The 19,397-nt window shown below is 48.0% G+C and overlaps 1 protein-coding gene across 8 annotated transcripts in view; it reads right to left on the bottom strand.

The window, feature by feature from the left end:
- Positions 1-18,553, bottom strand: part of CYRIB (CYFIP related Rac1 interactor B) — a 98,822-nt gene extending 80,269 nt beyond the window's left edge. For 4 of the 8 annotated variants that reach the window (XM_055706531.1, XM_055706533.1, XM_055706532.1 and 1 more), the window contains exon 1: positions 18,456-18,553. The gene's annotated coding sequence lies outside the window, so the exon portion shown is untranslated. The remainder of the gene's footprint in view (positions 1-18,455) is intronic. The other 4 variants (XM_055706530.1, XM_055706529.1, XM_055706536.1 and 1 more) reach the window with 4 other exon arrangements.
- Positions 18,554-19,397: the final 844 nt, after the last annotated feature.

The raw sequence follows: 19,397 nt of genomic DNA, 5'->3' as shown, positions 1-19,397 counted from the left end.
ATTGTAAGGTACCCTTGATTTGGATCTCTCATCTTTCAGAAGTACAAGTAAGAAAGGCCAGACCCTGAACATCACTGATGCTTTAACAGCAGCTGCCTACTAAGAAATCCACATCCCACATAATAATTGAAGCATGAAAAATTACTGAACACTCTGGAAAATGTTGCATGACTAAAAAACCCACCAATTTTCTATTAGTTCTGCCTTCACTTTTAATTTCTTAATTGCTTCTTCTGAACAGAAAATTATTTTACCAGGTTATTACTGTAATAAAGAACAAAATTAAAGATTATATTTGCCAGCTAGTATCATAAAGTAGAGCAGTAACAGCACATAACTGCTTTTGTGCTGCTAAATGCCCATGGACTGTTTTGTTAGTAGGGCTGTGGCTGCCAGGCAGGTATAGCTGACACTTAGGAAAGAAAACAGGTCAGAGCATTTTCACGGAGCAAAGATTATTAAGCTCCAAATGTACTACTACCGGATGTATATGTAGTGTATACATGTGCATATATCCCGGTGACAAAAGATGACTTTATTTTATATATAGATGGCCAGACAGGTAAGTAAAACCACAGAAGGAAACCTGCCCTTAAGTGCCGTACACAGAATACTTCGGCTACTTTGAAGCCTAATGGTAGCCTACGGGAGAAAGTCCAAAGGAGAAAAGGAAGTCATCCTTATCCTCTCCCATTTGTACTCAGCTGGGACAATAGGGCGCACTGTCCACTGGTAACAGCCCTGTTTGTCTTCGGGGGGAGGACACCACTAACTTTCCATTACATGGATGAAAATAGAAAGCAAGCATCCTGTACCCAAACATTCAATTTTTAGAAAATTTTCGAGGAGATTTCTTACAGCAAAATTTCAAGAATGAGAAAGAGAGGCAGCTTTGCAGACATCCCTTGTTACACTCTTGTGGTTCATAGCATCTTTCAGTTTGGATAAAGCTAACATCAGGTTTTGCCCCCCCCCCCTTCCAGATTTCTCCACTTTCTGAAGTGCACAGCTAGTAGATGAGGGACTGCAGAAGCAGTCACATTCACACTAGAGTGTCCTTTCCGGCTTTCATTTTTGGTAGTATAAACCCTCTGATATAAATGTAGCTCTTCAGAAATATAAACAGTTGCAAGAAAATATGAGTGATCTACATACATGTTGAAAAGCACAGACAAAACAAAAAGCCAAGGTCAAATCATTGGATGCTTTCAAGATGCCTGAAGTGCTTCCAGATACTGTAATGCCAAACAATTACAATGTTTTATATTTGCAGGGAGACAGGCACTCGCAATCTCAAAATGCCTTTCCCCCCAAAGAAGGTCACTTTGATATTTAGGTGGCAAGTGGGGAAATCAAGGCACTTCAGAAGTTCATTGGTTTTACTCTGCCAGACCTGATGAAAGTCTGTCATCTCCTCGTGCTGTGCCCCAGTCACTTCAGATGACTAATTACATTAGTCATCTCATCTTCTGCCATTACAAAGTCTGAGATTATTTTCAAGTTTGCTCATCTGTTGATGCAATTGCTCCCTGCAAATGATCAGCATGGCCTCTTCGTACAGGGAGCCTGAGCTAATATATGCACCATGCTTTTGATTGATGAACACTTCTTTAAGTTAAATGATGCAGGAGGATTTAGTGTTGGACCACAATCAAAGATAAGGGTGATTTTACAATATAAAGCTCTTTTCACATTTTGCTGCCTTTCCTCAACAGCACAGCTCACTTGTATGAGACAGAAAAGCAAAAAAAAGGAATAAAGAGAAAATGGCAGCCTATTAAGGCTGCATTAGAAAGAACACTGCAGACCAGTAAGCATAAGGGAAGGTGGAAAGAGGAACTGCAGCTATTTTAATCATATTTTATCTCTACTGGAAAAAAGAAAGATAAATTAGGGTAATAGAGCTGTTACAGAGTAGAGCAGAACATGGTATTATACACCAAGATCTTTAAGCCACTTATTAAAGTTTGCAAAATACAGAATTTCTTCAGCAACCACCACATGGACACCACTGCACTGAGAAGTACTTCCACGAATTGCAGTGGCAAAACCTATGCTGCTAGCAAACAGGTGAGCTGGGCAGTGAGAGAAAAGGCCTGCTAAGCAATCCAGATAATCCAGCATTACCAGGTTCGGGAGGTCCTGGCCACAGATCACACTTCCAAATTTATGGCACTCAGGTAAGGAAAAACCCAAGATGCACCCATTCTTCAGCAGAGGTTTTCTCAGTGTAGTGGAAAAGCTGCAAACACTTCAGCAGGTGCTGGATCGTCACCTCTGCTTGTATGAAAGGCACCCTTCTCCAGCAAAGCTCCTAAGTGACACTGGACTTCCTCACTTGGGGTAGCAGTTAGTGCCTTTAAGTAAGGGCTTCACTAAGTCAGGGGAGGCTGCAAATTGGAGAGCAATGCAGAGTGGCAGGCATTTTACTTGACCTCCCATTAGCCCTCCATCAAGCCAGTTTATTAAACACAGTAAACCACCAGGACCACAGTAGGAAATAAACCATATATCCGAACTGGAACTTTCTCACAAGCCTCTTTCCTCCCCCCGTCTCAATGTTTCAGATCAATCAGCAGCATAATAGCATTCCTGTTAATGGACAGAATCAATGTTTCAGAGAACAGGGAAGGCAATATTTAAGAGGACTAGCCTGTTTCATTACTCTCTGGAAGAGAACGCAAATTTGTTTGTTTGTTTGTTTCTTTTTTTTTTGAGCAATCACAATTGTGCTGCCCTGATGGAAACAAATATTCATTGATTCACTGAGAATTCTGCCTACTTCAGGAGCATGAGACTGGTATTTTACTTTGCTCACATCCTTTGTCGCGATGTAATCATCGGAGGGTTTCTCTTTATTGCTTATTTTTTGCCTTTCCCCCCAAAGTGCTTTATTCATTTGTTATTAGAAACCCTCAGAATTGCATTTGGCTCCTAAGAGATTTTTTGGGCTGTGTTTAGGTGTTGCCAAGGGACATTGTCAAGAGACCGTTTCACTTTGTCTCAGCTGTTTCCTTTGCTGCAGTGGTACTTAGTTTCCTCTTCAGATCACAGGGGATGTTGCAGTTTTTTAGTAGGGAAATAGGTAAGTTAATTAAAGCACCTCAGGGAAGGGCTCTGAAGAGTGTCAGTCTCAGGGGCCAGTTTCAAAATTCAGTGAACAAACATCGACTTCACAGAACAACCATGTTAGGCATCGCTGGGCGAGACATGAGCAAGGATAAGCATCTCAGGCTGCATCCCATAGGATGTGTTCCTCAATCTCCGGTGGCACGACCACAAGCTGACAGTGCTTAGCACCCCACGGGGCTGCAGCATCACTGTTGCCACTGTTCTGTCCTTGCACCACTAGTTTGGTTTGAAAGGACCTGGCTGTTTACTCCCATCTAAAAAGCAGAATTCAATTTAGCTGATCAAAACCTGGACTGGTTTTGCAACATTCACTTGAACTATTACAAACTGAATTAATCTTTGTTTGTGATCTGTGATATACAAGGCTACGGAATAATGGGAGAAAAAAAAGACTATGATTTAGTTATTGGCTCACCAACTACATCGAAGTCTTTAAAATAACACTGTTAGGACAGAGTCATCTGCTGTATCCCATTACACTGCTACTTTCATGCAATTCCATCAATATGCTCCAAAGAACAGCAGGCATTAAATTAATTTTAGCACACCCAATTGCTGAACATAAAGAACTTTAAAGAAACGCTTTCCCCATCAGTATGTGCATTTTCCTGTAGACCATCCAGTGACCTCATATGAAGTGGGTAGGTAGCACTCCTTTTCTGTGCAGTAAGAAATTCCCAGTCACCTGTCACTCGCATGGTAGGTATATTTGGTTTCCAAATTTGGTCTTCCAGAGTGATCACTTTAAGCAGCCTGGGTAGCTAGAAGGACAGAAACAGTCCTTACTGCTCACATAAGCAAAAGTCTCTCTGACTGCAAAGAATAGTTCGCTAGCAGAGGAAATGGGAAGCCAGGACTTTTCCCCATACTGTAATCTGTGAGAGACAGACTGGGTGCAGATGAAGGCTGCCATAAAACAAAGCGTTTAGGCATGCACTTAAACACTTCCTTTGCTGAGCAACTGAAACACTGACGTCTTTCTCTTCCTTTTTCCTGAGTATGAATATGGCACCTAGGACTAAATCTAGCACCAGATGCAGCTGTTTAATATTCAGTTAGCAACAAAAGGAAGTAAAGCTGACATTGCACACTGCAATTACTTAAACTTATTCAGAGCTTACCCCACTGATGAAAAGATAGTATTTTTTGTGTCCAGCTGATAAACCCCATGCATGAGCTAGGAAACATTCTGTGCCTGTTTATACCAATCTGGATACGGTCCCATTTGAGACACCTGGGTTCCCGAGTCAGAGCTTAAGTGCGTATTATGTTAGTGATCAGACTAGAACAAGCAGCTTCCCACCGTGACCTTGCTGCCTCTCAGGAATGCATCACAAACCAGTGCTGGGTTTTTTTTTTTTAATACACGGTCATATATTCCTTACTCTAAATGACTCCTGTCTCGGGCAGTGAACATGCTAAAAAGTGGAAAGAAGCAAAATAGTCTTCTCTTGTGAGGTAATGGGTTGTAACTCTGAGAAGCTTAGACCATGTTTTTGGCCTTGGACTTCTTGTATGATGTTAAGCAAGATGACTAGGCAGCCTGTCAGTGGTACCTCCCCTTCTGATAACTTGTAAGTGCCTAAAGTGATACAGCTGAACTTCAGTAACTTAAACTAAGTTGGAAAGATTTGTATTGTGCTTTACAGAAACACTGGTGCAATTCCTGCTTCGAGCATCTCACAGTCTAAGTCACAGATCAGAGGAAAACACAAACACTGAGATCAGTCGTACAGGATGGTTTTCTATCACTGCAGTGAGGTGTCCCCATAAGGCAAAACAGAATGTCCTACAGCAGTCACCAAGCTAGTCCTAAACCAACTAACCTGAGTACAAAAGATGGAGCAGTACAGCGTCTCTACTGCGTGCTTCCCAGCAAGGCTGACCATTCAGTGCTGCCTCTAGCTAGTCTGTGAGCCCTTGGCCCATGCCAGGCAGCAGTTCTCCCTGTCCCAGGACTTACAGCCTGCCTTCCCACGGAAACCCCGTTTATGATGCTGGACACTAAACAGCATGTGTGTCCTGCCCAGACAACCTGCACGTGTCATCTCTTGCCCAGCTGGCAAGATGTAGGAGAAAGACTGGGAGGAACTGCAGTGGAGGCTTGGGGAACACGGCAGGGAAGAGGAGAGCTGGGAACAGGGAGAAGTCTGGAGGCGTCACACTGAGAAGGCCCCAGCGGGAAATGCAGGGCACACAGAACCCAAACCAGGAGAAAATTAGGATTCATTAGTTATGCTGTTCACAGGACTCTCTTTTTCAATTACATCTTCTCTTCCAAGAAAAGGCAAATGGTACCTGCTTCTTCATGCTCCCATTATGTTCCAGTTATTATTTTAATCTTAACTGTTTATCTGTTAAATTTTATTTAAAAGGATGGTAGGGGCAGATGTACAGAATATAACATTTCCATGGCTAGTTCAAAGAAGACCATCTTAAGCAGGGATGTGAAAGGGCCTGAGGAACCATGAGGGAGCAGAGAGAAATATAAAAGCAGCGAGACAGTTGTAAGTATGCATGCTTCTAAAATGGTTTTAATGGGGTCACTTCTGTCCTAAGGCATAACACACTACCATTCAGATGACAGACTCTGGCCCTGAGCTTGTGAAAGGTTTTGCGGATGAGTGTGACAAGCTTGGGTTTAGCACAGAGGCGATTGCACTCAGAGGACTTGAATGTGGCCAGATGGCAAAGAAGGGGCATGTGTCCCCACTGGAGACTGAATGGCTACCATGAAATACGGCAGAGAGTAGGAGACTGCCGTGCAGGAAAAGACCTTGTGTCAGACTGAGGCTTGGACAAAGGTTTCAGAAGAAATGGATGGGTTTGGAAAGGCTGCAGAGGGATTAAATTACAACATGATGACAGTAAGAAGGAACGGCTGCAGGTTTTTTCTGCAAGAAACCTTTAATTTGTTCAATGCAGAATATTTTAAAACCTTCCTCATTCTCCAGAAGTACAGCTATTCCACCCAATGAGCCTGTTTTTTCTGTGTCATGTTCTTCCGTTATTGCAGAGAAATAGAAAATATACTTTTAAATTAGGAAACTGTAATTGGGTAGCCAATAAACAACATGGTGCGATTCAAACACATAGCAGTTGGGAACTGTCCTCATTTGGAGCCTTTCTTACAAAGGCATCTGTGGAACCCTGTTCTCTCTGCACTACCGTCCATCCCTGCCATGAGAAATTGCAAGCAGCCCTGAGAGAATTTTGTTAGAATTAATCACTGATCAACTTCTTGTAAAGGCTTATTTACTTCTGAAAGGTGCTAAGGGAAAAGCAACACATGCACCCAGAGCTTTAGGATAAAAGAATTGAAAATATGGTCATATGAGTTTCTCAGGAAAAAGTAATATATGCATTTACTTGTCAATAGGGGGTTACGGGTTGGGTTTTTGTCTGTTTGCTTTCTGTAATCTTTAAAAATGCTTAATACATTGCTTGTGAGCTGCATGTTTCACTTTAATGCAGAGTTAACCATTGCAATTCATTAATTGACTTTTATGTTGCCATTAAATGTTGCAATCAATTCAGTCTCAATATTCTACACTTTTATCCCTGCTATTAAAAAAGCTCTATTAGCTTTACTTGGCTCAAAAACAATACAGTGAACTACCCTTAATTATTAATAATCTGTTTCCCCTTCAGTGAAGCTTTCTGGACCTTTACTACAGCCCTATGATATATTTATTTGGTGTGTAGGGTTCAGAGCAATACAGTGCACTCTCTCTGGGAAAGAACCCAAAAATAACTATCTACTTGGTATCAGCCCAAGGGATTTCCTAAGGGAATGGGAGTATCGTTTCAGGGCAGGTCATCAGTGGTTTAGGGGAATTAGACAAATCTGTGCCTGGGGAACAGATGCCTCAGGGTCTGTAAATGTGCGAGAGAACCTTTCCCCTCTCAGTCACCAGTTCAGGTCCATCCAGCACAGCAGTGACTGGAAGCTATTAAACATCTAATGAACTTCTGGGGCCTCCTGAAACAAGCGGGATTCCTAACAGACACATCTCAGAGCCGCTCCTACTCAAACTGCAGTCTCAACAGTAATACATAGACACAGAAATTGGGAATAAGCATAGTAGAGTGAATAACATTTTAGCTGCTACATGCAGTAAGTAGGCTGCTTCTGGGCCAGCAATCCGAATTTAAGTTTACTACTGGCACTTTCTTGTTCGTTCAAAGAAACAAAATAATGTAGTACAAAGCACTTTGTTATCACCTTTCCACACAAACTCCATCAGAAGGGCCCAGAAGACTTAGAAACCCACACTCGTGGTGTCTCAGGCCTTGGGGAAGATAAAGGAGTAAAGCAGGATTGGATTTCATGCTTGGAGGCCATTTCTGGGAGTCCTGGGAGACTCCCAGAGTGCTACATGCTGCACATTTAGCTTTGATGCAGGTCTGCTAGGAGAAAGAGGAGACAAACGCTGAGCATTACAACCACAAACCACAGCTGTTGATGGGAATTGGCAAGAGACCAGGGAATGCCAGGAAGCGTAGATGGCCTGCAGCACAAGGTAGGGCTGAGCAGGGCTCTCTGACACTTGAAGCATTTTTATTCAGCTCCTAGTGCTTTTCCATCCTGGCATCTGGTTTCCATGATAGCGCAAGGTGGGGACAGTATGGTGCAATTTTATGGTATGTTCTCCTAGGTTATGTTGGCACTTCCTTTGGTAAACACACCTTAGCACAGGCTCAGGTTCACCATGGCCCTAGGTTCCAATTATTTGCAGCTATACTGTCTGCTTTAGCTTGCTGATAGCTCATTCCAGTTGCCTCCGTATTTCATTTGAATAGGAGGGGGTTGAGACCTGCCAACTGTCCTCCTCCTTTCTTCTGACTTGGGACAGAGCCACACTGAGGAACACAGACAAGCTGTGGCAAAGCCCTGTCAGTTGGCATTGCTGCAACCAGAACAGCGTGTGGTGGGGCTGAGAGCTCTGTGGTCCAGTGCAGGAACTGGTGAAGCTGGAGCCCAGCTTTGCAGCTGCTGCTCAGGTACAAGACCTTGAACATACCCTGACGCTCCCATTTCTTCATGCCCTTTTGAATGGAAGCTCTTCAGGGCTCTCTTTATCTACTCATGGTACATGATTAAACTGTGCCCAAATTCAAGTGCAAGTGTCTGAGTAGTACAGTAATATGAATTGCAAAAAGCATGCAAGTTTTGATGGCTGAAAAAGGAAGAGGGGGGATAAAAAAAAAAAAAAAAAAAAAAAAGGAAAGGTTTTCTGTAATGGGATCCACTGCTCACCCGCTTTTATTACCAGCATGTGCAAATCCATCTATTCCAGTCCATTATATTCCAGAATCTTATAGTCAGTGGCAGGTGAAATGTCATACCTCAGGGTAAATTTTCACTGCAGTAGGCAAAGAATTTGTCCTTTAAACACCCTTAGTATTAATGGGAAATTGATCCAGCAATTTAACCTCCAAGAGATACAAATGCCTCATGTGGGACCATTTTCAAATGTGTTGACATTTTGATTCACAAAATGAGATGCTTTAACAAACAAATGCAAATAAATTTCATTCAGGATTTGAGGTCAGCTGGGTACTGGAAAAGAAATGTGCAATGAATGTTTACTACATTCATCAAATACCTTTTAAAGTGGCATCAGAGAAAGGAAGGGCAATTTCTAAAATTCTCTGTATGAACTGGTACGTTCTCTCATGGGGCTGGAACCTAAATTCACCTACTGCATTTGCAATAGCAGTGTCTAGGGCAAAAGGAGGCTTTGGGACTAGGGACCGAGTTTCAGTGACCTCTGAAAATACATCTTTCGTGCTATCGGATACGCTTTCATCTCCAAAAACTATGGTCCTGCTGAGCTCCACCTGGGGGAGTTGTCAATGTTTTACTGAGGTCAGTGAAATTCATGGTAGGACTGAAGCCCAACAATGCAGTGCAGGGAAAAAAACAAAAGACGCCAAGAGGGGGTAGCTTGCCTCATTCCCAGGCAGAGGCTTTGGCCAGTCTTGCAGCTCAGAAATTTTTCAGCACACTGTGAGAAAGACAATCAAAACAAACGTTTAGGACACATCCACAACTGCCTAACAGATAACAAGCTCCTGGTAAGTCAAACCTTAACGAAACCCAACAAAGCCTAAGTGTTGGTTTGGGCTCCATCCTGCAGAAGAGGGTAGGGCAGGCCTGGAGCTGCTTCAGAGAAGGACCAACTTGGCATTAACTGCTACCACCTGCGCTTGGACCAAGGCTTTGGATGCACTGGCATGGCTGCAAGCAGGGCTCTGGGGGCAGAAACAAGGCTCACCTTCCACCTCTCCTGCCTCTCCAGCGGCTGGTACAGCTGCCAACAGAGGGGAGCAAAACGGGCACGCGCTCCCCATACTGCCCCTGGCAGGCAGGGCTGGTAGGGGCTGGCTCTGATTGCCTCCAGCAGCAAGGACACCTTCTGGCTGTCCCCCGACCTCTCCCCAGCAGCAGGGCTGACGAGCGGCCAGGGCATGCTGGACATGTGGGTAGTAATTCGGATGGGGTGTCTGTTATTATTTCACAGGGGGATTTCACAGGAAGCCCATGGCTCCTCAAGAGTGGACATGAGCACCCCCTGTTGCAGAGCCCCCAGCTGGTGAACGTCCCATGACAGGGAGCATGAGGATTCAGGTCATATGCACGAGGAACCAGGGGAGGAGAACAAACACAGGGGAAGTTCCTCACTGAGGTCCCCCCACAGAGCAGCCTCTGCCCTTCCACTTCCTCAGCAGGGCTGGTGGAGAGGGGGTGGCATTTCTGGGAGCCATTGCCCAGGGGAAATCACACCAACATGGGCACTGACTGACAGCGTGACTTCCCTCACAGACACACGCACAACACTGCCCAGCAGAGTTAAGAGGAAGAGGAAAAGCTCAAACGCTGTGCAATATGCAAATGACTGTATTCAGCTCTATGAAAACAACTGCCCAGGAACAGCTCCAAACCTGCACAGTGCTGGGCAACGTGCTGATAAGCCACGACCTTTTAGGTGGCCTTGTAGGAGATGGTCCTATCCAAGGACTCTGGGTAAGTGCTCCAGCATGCCAGTGGGATCAGCAGGCACACAAGGTTATCAGGATCAGTCCTTTCCTACATGCTCACTCCAGCACAGTATTTTCCTTCTGGGCCCCTACTCCCCTCCCTTGCTTCCTCAACTGACTGACATGCTGCAGGAGTCTGGGAAGGGGAAGAATTTACTGGTCCTGTACCAGCTACATGATCTCCTGTGAGCCCCCTGCAAAAGCATGCAAGGCTTGGCAATCTCCACCCCGGGTGGCGCTCCCCCGCAGAACAAGAGTTCTGAGTATCCACCAACTGCTTTTCACATCGATTAATTTATTTTTTAAAAAAAAAAAAGATGACAGACCAAACAGAACCTCAACAACTTTAAAGGACCTTTGTTTTGGTACGAACAGCAGCGACAAGTCCTAGGCATAATCATACCTCGAATGCATAAATGTATTTTAGAGGTGGTGTGATTCATGTTATATCCAGGTGCAGAACGGGGTAGCAGCAGACCTAGAACAGGTGTAAGTGGACCTAGAACTATTTTTGCTCATAAATGCAATGACAGTAATGCCAATAACCAGGATGTCTGATCAGCTGTGGATCCTGGGCACAAGAAATCCGAGTTTTACAACTCGGAGCCACTCCTAAAACAATCTCCTTTCAAAGCGATAATCCTGGGAAAGAAACTTGGTCCCAGCCCTTAAATAGAGATGTGACTAGCTTCTTCATTCGCATCTGACAGACTGCTGTAGGCCACTGCTAGTGGCTATCTGCAATAGAGCACACTAAAATGAGAACGCTGCTGCACACAGTAAATATTTCTTCACTCCTTAACGGAAGCAGGACGCAGACAGATGTACCAATGCACAGAAGATCATATTTGGTCATACGCTAGTCCTTGAGAGGGGGTTAGGATTCACAAGCAGGAGCATCTGCCCTCCTCAGTACTGGGACTGGCAGAACACTCTTAGCAATAGAGCTCCTATTTTCTCCCTTTAAGTTTTGTTCATTAGTCCAGACCCACCACCATGAAAATCAAATCACCCCTGCAGTTTGCAGACTGCAGAGATACTCCCCATCACGCTACTCCCTGTTCCCACATCTCTGGCAAGACACTGAGTTGGGGGGCAACATAAATCATCCATCATCTAACTCTAACCTGACAGCAGCTAGCTGCCCACTGCAAGGAGCACGCTGCTGGGCGATGCCTACAGAGACAGGGCCTGTTGTCCCTCCGTGGGGCAACTCGAAACAAGCCAACTCCAGGTCCTCTTCAGGTTGCTGCAGTCCTCCAGAGAACAACCAGATGGCTGTTCCCGTTTTGGGACTGTCCCTCAGCACTGCCCCTTGCCTGCAGCAGCCCAGGCACCTCACAAGCTCCCAGCACGATCCCTGCTAGAAGCGGCTGGGCAGCAAGATGCCTGCTGCAGTCCAGCCCTCCCTGGGCTAGATGGGAGCAAGGTGAGAGGGGCAGGACTCCAGCCCTGCCACCTAAGACGAAGCTGTGCAGTCACTGCTGGCTGCTGACAGCCAAACCAGGGCCCACTCTCTTGCACTGTTACAAGAGGGAGGTCATCAGTTTAACCGCACTGGAACACCACCAGCCCTCTGAGTAAACTTTTCAAAGCTGCACTAAGGCCTTGTTTAATTTGGATTTCCAACTGACCTCCAATTCCTCTGGACATAAGGGTGGAAGACCACTCACTCCCAGGGATTTATCTCCGGTGGTGGGCAGAGGGCCTAGCACAGCAGTTCTCAGGGGAGGGGGGAAGAGAGGCAAAGACCCTTGCTGTTATCCCCTCTCTTAGACCCATCACGCCCAGAGATGAGCAGCCGTATGTCACCTCCACCAGCAGGGCTGAATAACTCAGTCACCCCTCCACTACTCCCTTCTCCATCAACTCAAGGTCCTTTTTGCATATAATTTTCCCCCCTACCAGCAAGTTTCCACCCTTTCCCACCAGTTTAATGCCCACTTCAACTTGTGCAAATAAACCTGTTTGCATGGGTCACACTGCAAATTAAAACTATGCCAAGATGTAAAATGAAAAATGGATCTGCAAAGCAACCTATAGTTATTCTTGCGATGTGCATTATTTCAGCGACTGGTTTATACTGCAGCCCCATTAACAGCAAAACAATTACCGTGGAGCTGTAAACCACAGCTGGGGAGAGGGAACACCAAGAAGTGTCTTGGGGGCACCTATCTCACTGAGGAAACAGTGGGTGGACCCTGGCCCCAGCATGGGACTTGGGCCACATCCAGGGCTCTCACATGAGCGTGACCTTAGCACGATGCATCCAAAGCTGCATTCATGGCAGCCAAGCAGTGAAATAAAAGGAGTGTGGTAAAAACACTCTGGCTATTGCTAACATTTCATGGTGCTGAAAGTAGCATTGGTATTGGCACAAAGTTAGCGGCATCGGTACAGCCCTCTGCTAACTAGTGACTGAGCCCTAAAGGGAAGAGAAGCTGCAAGGACAGGTATGGGACAAGGTGAAGTAAGTGCAAGCTGCAAATCTCTGCTTGCCTTGATCAGCATCAGATGAATATTAATTCTCTGCTGGTTTGCACAGCCACAGACAAGCCTGTTCTTACTAATTTTAGACTTTGCCTAATTTGAAATTTCAGACATGCTATTTTTGTGGTGAGGTTTTTTCCCTCTCTTTTTAGCAGGTTGTAAGCTGTCAGATGCACCCTGCATGGCTGAGAAACTGGTGTTCTCCAAGGGGAGATAGGAAACTTTTGTTAGAAATAAAAAGCAGATAGAAAAACCCTGCACATTAAAACATGCTATTGAGCTCCAAGAACAAGTCTTGGAGGCAGAGCAGCCTGTCTATGCTGGGCTGAGAAAGGGAGCAGGGCCTCTGGCCCAGCTGCATTCTAGTCTGGAGCATGAACCTTCCTCAAACCTTGCACATGCACCAGCCCTACGTGCCCTGCCACCTCCCAGCCGCATACACGCAGACATCTCACTGTGCCCTATCCCTGAGCATACATATAACTATCCTCCCCCGTCTATCTTCATTCCCTCCACTTGTACATCCATCCTACTTACAAGCTTTTGCTCCTCTTGCCCCAAAATACACCTGCACTCAGACCCCCTCTCCCTGCCGCTAGACCTTTCCTCCCACATGTGCAGGCACCTTTCCCCTGCTTCTGCTCCTGCTCTCGCACACCAATCTGCTGCCCGTCTCACAGAGGTGAACAGGACATGAAGTTCTGAGCCTGCCTGCAACAGGCAGCAACCCTACACTAGAAACGCATGTGAAAAAGTGGTGAAGTGAGGAAACATTTGTAAGAGGAAGTGAGTGGGTGGAGGGGAAAGCCTGGAGTGAACAAAAATCAACAAACACCACATTGAAACTTGAGCCCCGAGTGCCCAGGGTGGATAAAAGGACAGTGAATTTACAAAATACTACACAAATGTGTGTGTTTTATGCTAACGTACACCTACAGCATGCTAGGGAACAAGACGTGTACAAGTACTGAAAGTAAAGAGGCGGCTCAAAATAGAAAGAGCTAATGCCTTAACAGCAGCACAGGTAACCCCTCCAGGGTGAGCAGGGAAGGCATCAGACCGTAGATTATGGCCTCATTTTGGACATGCACCTTACTGGATCCTGAACACCCAGCCAGTAACTGGGAAGCTCTCAAAGTCCAAACGGACTGATGCTGTCATACTAAGCACAAAGACGGGTATTAGCAGTAATTAATAGACTGCATACCCCTACCCATTTTAATTCAGTATTTTCAAGTAAACCACTTTAAGATAATATTTATATTAAAAAAAAGGAACTTATTTCTAGAACAATCAAACTGGAAGCCCAGCACTGCAGTTTGTTTCAGATAGAGCTGTAGTTCCTCAGTTAAGATTTCTCCCTCTCAGATGTAGCAGTGCAAGGGACTAGGAATATGATTCCCAGTTCTTCAGCCTATTTCTGCATTCCCAACCATAAAACCTTCCTCCCTCCTCTAGCCTTGCAGAGCAAGATTGGCAGCACTATGGTTTCAGTAACACACCACAGAAGATCTTGGGGTTTTTTCCATAAAGGACAACAAACTTGATCCAAAGGGGCTGTACCAGATGCCAGCCAGTTTGTCCTCTGAGAATCAGCCCATGAAACCTCATCTCACATTGGTGAGAAGTTGTTCAGACAAGTCACTCCTCTAATCACTCACCCAGTGAGTTGGTTGCATCCAAGTTGTGGCCACCAACAAGGGGAATGGGTGATTAACAGGTAAACAGCTATTGCGACATACATAGAAAATTATCCAGCTCTGGTTGCATCTCATTTTCCTTCCCACACGTTTCAAACCAGCCTGTTCCACAGGGATCGCCTGCAGAAGAGGTTCACTTCCACACATAGTAAGACTGCCCGTGACACTTTCATTTTGAAAGAATAACAGAAGTGATCTGAGAGTTGTCTGTATATTATTCCCCAAATTTGGCAGTGGAGTAGCCCAGATATACACACTGGGCATGACACTGCTCTCTCTGAGGCTATGATGAGCCAGCGCTCTTGGAAAGCGGGCAGTGAGTCTGTGCCACGGGTTACAGTGATTGCTACTGACAGGTTCTTCATGGTATCACAACAAATTAGGTCACAGATTAGATTTTCATAGCACAGATTACAACTAGCGTCTATATTTTTTTCTTAAATAGAGATAGTTGTGGCCAGAAGGTTTAACCTCAAGACTGGGAACAAGGCAGATGTTGGGGGGTGTCCCGAATTCTGGCTGAGACAAAGCCTGTCCTAACGAGACTCAGATAGAATTCCTAGTTTTCTGCTGTGGTCAGAAGATTTGGTATTTTTTCCCCTTCTATCCAGCAAACCTTTGAGAAAGTTTTTCCAGTAGATACCCAGGAGTAGATCTTACAGCATTTCTGCAAAGCAGCTGTCAAACTCAGCTTTTTATTAAAATTGCATTTTTGGTGATAGAAAAGCAGCTTGCACCATGTAAAAACCTGCTGGGAATGGAAACCAAAGCTATTAGACTCATCCCACCTTATACCACAAGGTCACACATACACTCAGTTTCTAGATCTCTGGTGTAGAAGGATCTTAAGGGAATAAATTCATGTGTGCCATACCAAAACAAAACAAAACAAAAAAAAAAAACCACTGAGAGGAAGAGTTTTAAAATATACCCAGCAAGGGCATTAATAGAACTCAGGCACCAAAAGAAGATCCAAGATACATCAAGCTCCACACAGAGCAGCGCAGAACAAAGGTTTCCAACAGCTGAGTAACTACAGACACCATGCAAAGTGCTTTCTACCCATTGCAAGATACAGCCTGACTGCAGATTTGAAATCCCTGCTCCAGCAACTGTATTCCAGGAGACTGCTAGGCCGCCTCCTCCTCCGAGCTGTGCTGCTGCAGGGGAAAGACAGCACCTGGAAGCCAGTGAGCCTGATTCAGCTCCTGGTGGGACCCTGCAGGTCTGCATGAAGGCAGCGATCCAGCAGATAAGCAAGCTCATAGCCATGGTACGCACTAAAGGAAAACATAAACCAGATGGTTAGGAAGATAAGTCTTGGACTGAGCTAACCTCAGAGTCAAGCCTTTCTAAGTCAGCATTGAGAGAGCGCTGCCGGAATGACCTTCAGCTAACAGAAACAGTCCTGATACCCATGATGGGATCGCAGTCCTCCATGTACTTTGCTTGCGTGGCCAAGAGACCCGTGCTGGGTCTCAGCTGAGCCTCTGGAGCATGTATTCAGTCGACCAGAGCAGGCCAGTTTACACCTGCAGACAAACCAACCTGTAGCCTCTAATCAAGTTCTTCAGGCTGTTTGCAGGCAGAGGACGGACACAGCCTCTCTTCCTGTTCCCAGTGAAGCAAGAGGAGCACATGATGCTGCCCTGTTCCCCACTTGCAGGTTTCGACTGGCCAGTGCTCAGTGCCCTCCACTCTGCCTCAGACCTGAATCACCACAGCTATGCCTCCAGCTCTGAAACGATCTCACCCTTCACTTCAGCAAAAGTTCTTCACAGGAAATAAGCTTTTACTTTCACAATACTCTTGGCCTTGTTCTTCTCCAACAAGCACAGGAAGTATCTCAAACACCAGTCTTTATTCTTGTGAGCCATTATTTATCCTCTGATACCTCTGAGTAAAAAGAAAAAGCAGTTAAGAGTGGCTGTGCCCTCCCATGCTCTAAAGGAGGCATTAAGCTTTCAACTACTCTCAATGCATCAGCTTCTTCCACTGCTCTTACTGGGCACACTCACATCCAGAGACACAGAACAAGGCCCAGTTATTTTTTCCTCAAGCCTGAACTGTGCCATGCAGATTATTGAAAATCTATTGCACATGCTCCTTGCTAAGCAGTCTGAACTATCGATCTCAGCTAGAGAAACGGATGCTTTAGACTTTATTTGAAACATTTTTAAGGTCCTGTTGGTATCTGTTCCTGCTGCATCCTGAGCACTTCCTAGTCTCCATGCTGAGCACTGCCTCAGACCTGCTCAGAAACTCCATCGTGCCAGAGGTGCTTCTGCTGAGCCATGGAGGATACCAAACCACCGACCTGGGCCGCGCCCTGGGAAAGCAAGTGGTGACAACTGTCAGAAAACACACTAGGCAAGGCCTCTCAGTCTGATCTGTGCTCAAAGTGAGCAAAAGCAAGTAGCAGGTAGGAACTGCTGCCTGCAGCAGCAGCTTGAGAGCATCCTGCTGCCCAAAGAGGCACAGGCTCCCAGTCCCTGCTGAGTGGGGGGCGCAGCAGAAGCCATGCACTGCTGCCTCTCACTAAGGCAAGATGATCCCAAGCAGCTTTTCTACGCAGGACTGAGCACTGAAATGACCCAGGATGCCTGTGTGCACCCAGGAAGGTTCCTCAGAGCTCACACAGGCACCCTGATTGCTTCCCCTCTCCTCGCAGCAGCAGTACTGGCATCCTCGACATTACACAGGTGGCAGCCTGGTGCCAGGCTTGGTTTCAGTCAAGCACAGAGACAAAGGCAAATGTGGGATTTTGTTGGAGGTGTAACATTCTTCAAAACGCTTCTTGTTTCAGGGTGCAGATATGGGGGTTTGCTTTGTTTGAACAAAAAAAGGGGCCTCTCTACTGTTTTAATCACACACCTAACAAAACATGGAATGAATAGTATACCAGTCATGGCTTTCTGGGTCATGTATATTAAAGAATGATTATTAGGGATAAGAATTCCTTTTTGAACAGCAAAAGGGTAACGCTGCTCTAAACCATACAGCCAGTTAATCCTCATGGTTTACGTGTTGGTGTGCGCTATTTCCTCCCTATTTCACCATTTTTTGAATCGCTACAACTTGCTTAAGAGAGGGGCAGTTTTCTTGTGTAGTCACGATCACAACCACACCGCCATCCCTGCCCGGATGGGGAAGCACTGGGTCCCCCAAAGCAGAAGCACTCACCTTCTTGCCAGCCAGCCCAGAGCATTTCTGGCTGCTGGGTTGAACTTTGAGATGCAAGGTTTGCATGAACCATGACAACTGAAAAGTCTCCGGCCTGGCACCTGTCCGAACATCAGAGGACAGCCAAATGCAACGCACACAGCTCAGTGCAAGAAGCAGCCAGCTAACATCGTTGCCGCTGCTCCCAACCCAAGCCGGCCGTAAGCAGCACTCGTGGTGCACAGGACGCAGCACCAAACCGCGGCTTCCTCCTGAAGGCAACCGCTCCGGCTCACTGCCGCTTGGCTTCGACCTGGCCATTGCTGGAGATCGCGCCGCTTGGCACGAGGGCTGTTACACCACTCGCTGGATCCGTCCCCTCCGTCCCCTGGTCCCAGAGGATCTCCTGTGCCCAGCCTGACACCCCCGCGCTCCTGGCAGACACGCGTGAAGCGCCCTCGGCACCTGCCGGCTGGGGCGGCCTCACGGCCCCGTGCGCTGAGGGAAACTGAGGCGGCGGCTCCGGCCACAAGGCCGAAGCGGGGCTCGACGGTGGCTCCCCCGGCTGCCCGCGCTGGCTCTGCCCGCGGCCGGACAGACGCCCGGTGCTGCGAGCTGCGGGCCGGGAGGGCGCCGGGCTGCCCCGGAGGCAGTGAGCACCCACCGCCGGCCCCGCGGGGCTGCGCCTCCACGGCCCTACGGAGGGGTCAGGGGGGAGCCCTACCCCGGCCCCACATGCCGCCGGCTGCCCCCAAGTCTCCCCTCAGCCCTGCTCCCTCAGGCGACCGCCACCTCCCTCAGCGCCCACCCCCAGCTCCCCTCGGGCGGCGCCCTCAGGTGCCCCGCCCCGGCCCCCCTCAGCCGCCGAGGCAGGCGGGCTCCCGCCGCCCCGCTCCCGCCGCCCCGCTCCCGCCGCCGCCCCCTCACCTGGCGGCGGGCAGCCCGCGGGCGCAGCCTGGCCTTCCGGGTTGCCGGGCGGCGGCGTCACGGCCGCAGGTTGGCTGCCGGCGGCGGGCGCGGTGCCGCATCGCTATAAAAGGAAGCGGCGCGGGGGGAGGGAGAGGCGGCCCCGGCTCCGGCACCGCGCCCGGCCCCGCTCCCCCCCTACCCCTCGCCCGGAGCGGCGGGCAGCCCCCGCGGGGCAGGTGGCGCTGGGTGGGGTGTCCCTGCCCTCTGCAGCCGCGGGGGGACGCCCGTGTGGCCGGGGAGCAGGTGGGAGCCTTCAGCCCCCCACCCGGGTCGGGGGCCCGTGGCCAGGGCCCGCGGGGCGCGGCCCGACCCTTCGTGAGGGGCCAGCGATGTCCCCGGCACCGGGGCAGCCTCGGGCAGGCCGAAGCATGCGGCAAGGCAGGGCAGAGCCCGAGTGAAGCTTTGGAGAAGCGGGAAGGTGCCAGCGACACCCAGGAGCACTCAGCAGGCTTCAAACGGTGTTATGCACCAAACCCAGCGGCCTGGGGGCTGCAGGTGCTGCCGGAGCATGGCCTGGGGACGATGGGGCTGCCAGCGGCTTCAAATAGAAGTGCCGCCCCCAGCATGGCCCTTCAGCGTGTGGGGTGGGCCTGGGTCCTGCGTGGGGCTGCTGCCAGGGACTGTTCCGGCCGGGCAGCAGCACCTCTGTGCGTATAGCCAAATGGTCCCGCGCACCAGATCGTGGGCATGACCCCTGCGTGCACAGCTGGTGCCTTCTGCTCCTTCAGAGGCCCTGGCTCCCTGGCCTGCCAGCTAAACCACCTCAGCCAGACAGCCCTCACCTTGAAGACCCACCCTCCCAAACTAAAGAAAAAACTTCATCAAAGCTGAATTTTAGCTTCACACCCCAACAGCTCCTTCAACCTCTGGAGCTGGCGCCCACACGCTGGAGCCGCTGTA

The sequence above is a fragment of the Falco cherrug genome, chromosome 3 (assembly GCF_023634085.1).
Source record: "Falco cherrug isolate bFalChe1 chromosome 3, bFalChe1.pri, whole genome shotgun sequence".
In the NCBI taxonomy this organism is placed as follows: Eukaryota; Metazoa; Chordata; class Aves; order Falconiformes; family Falconidae; genus Falco; species Falco cherrug.
This window is presented reverse-complemented; position numbering and strand designations above follow the sequence as displayed.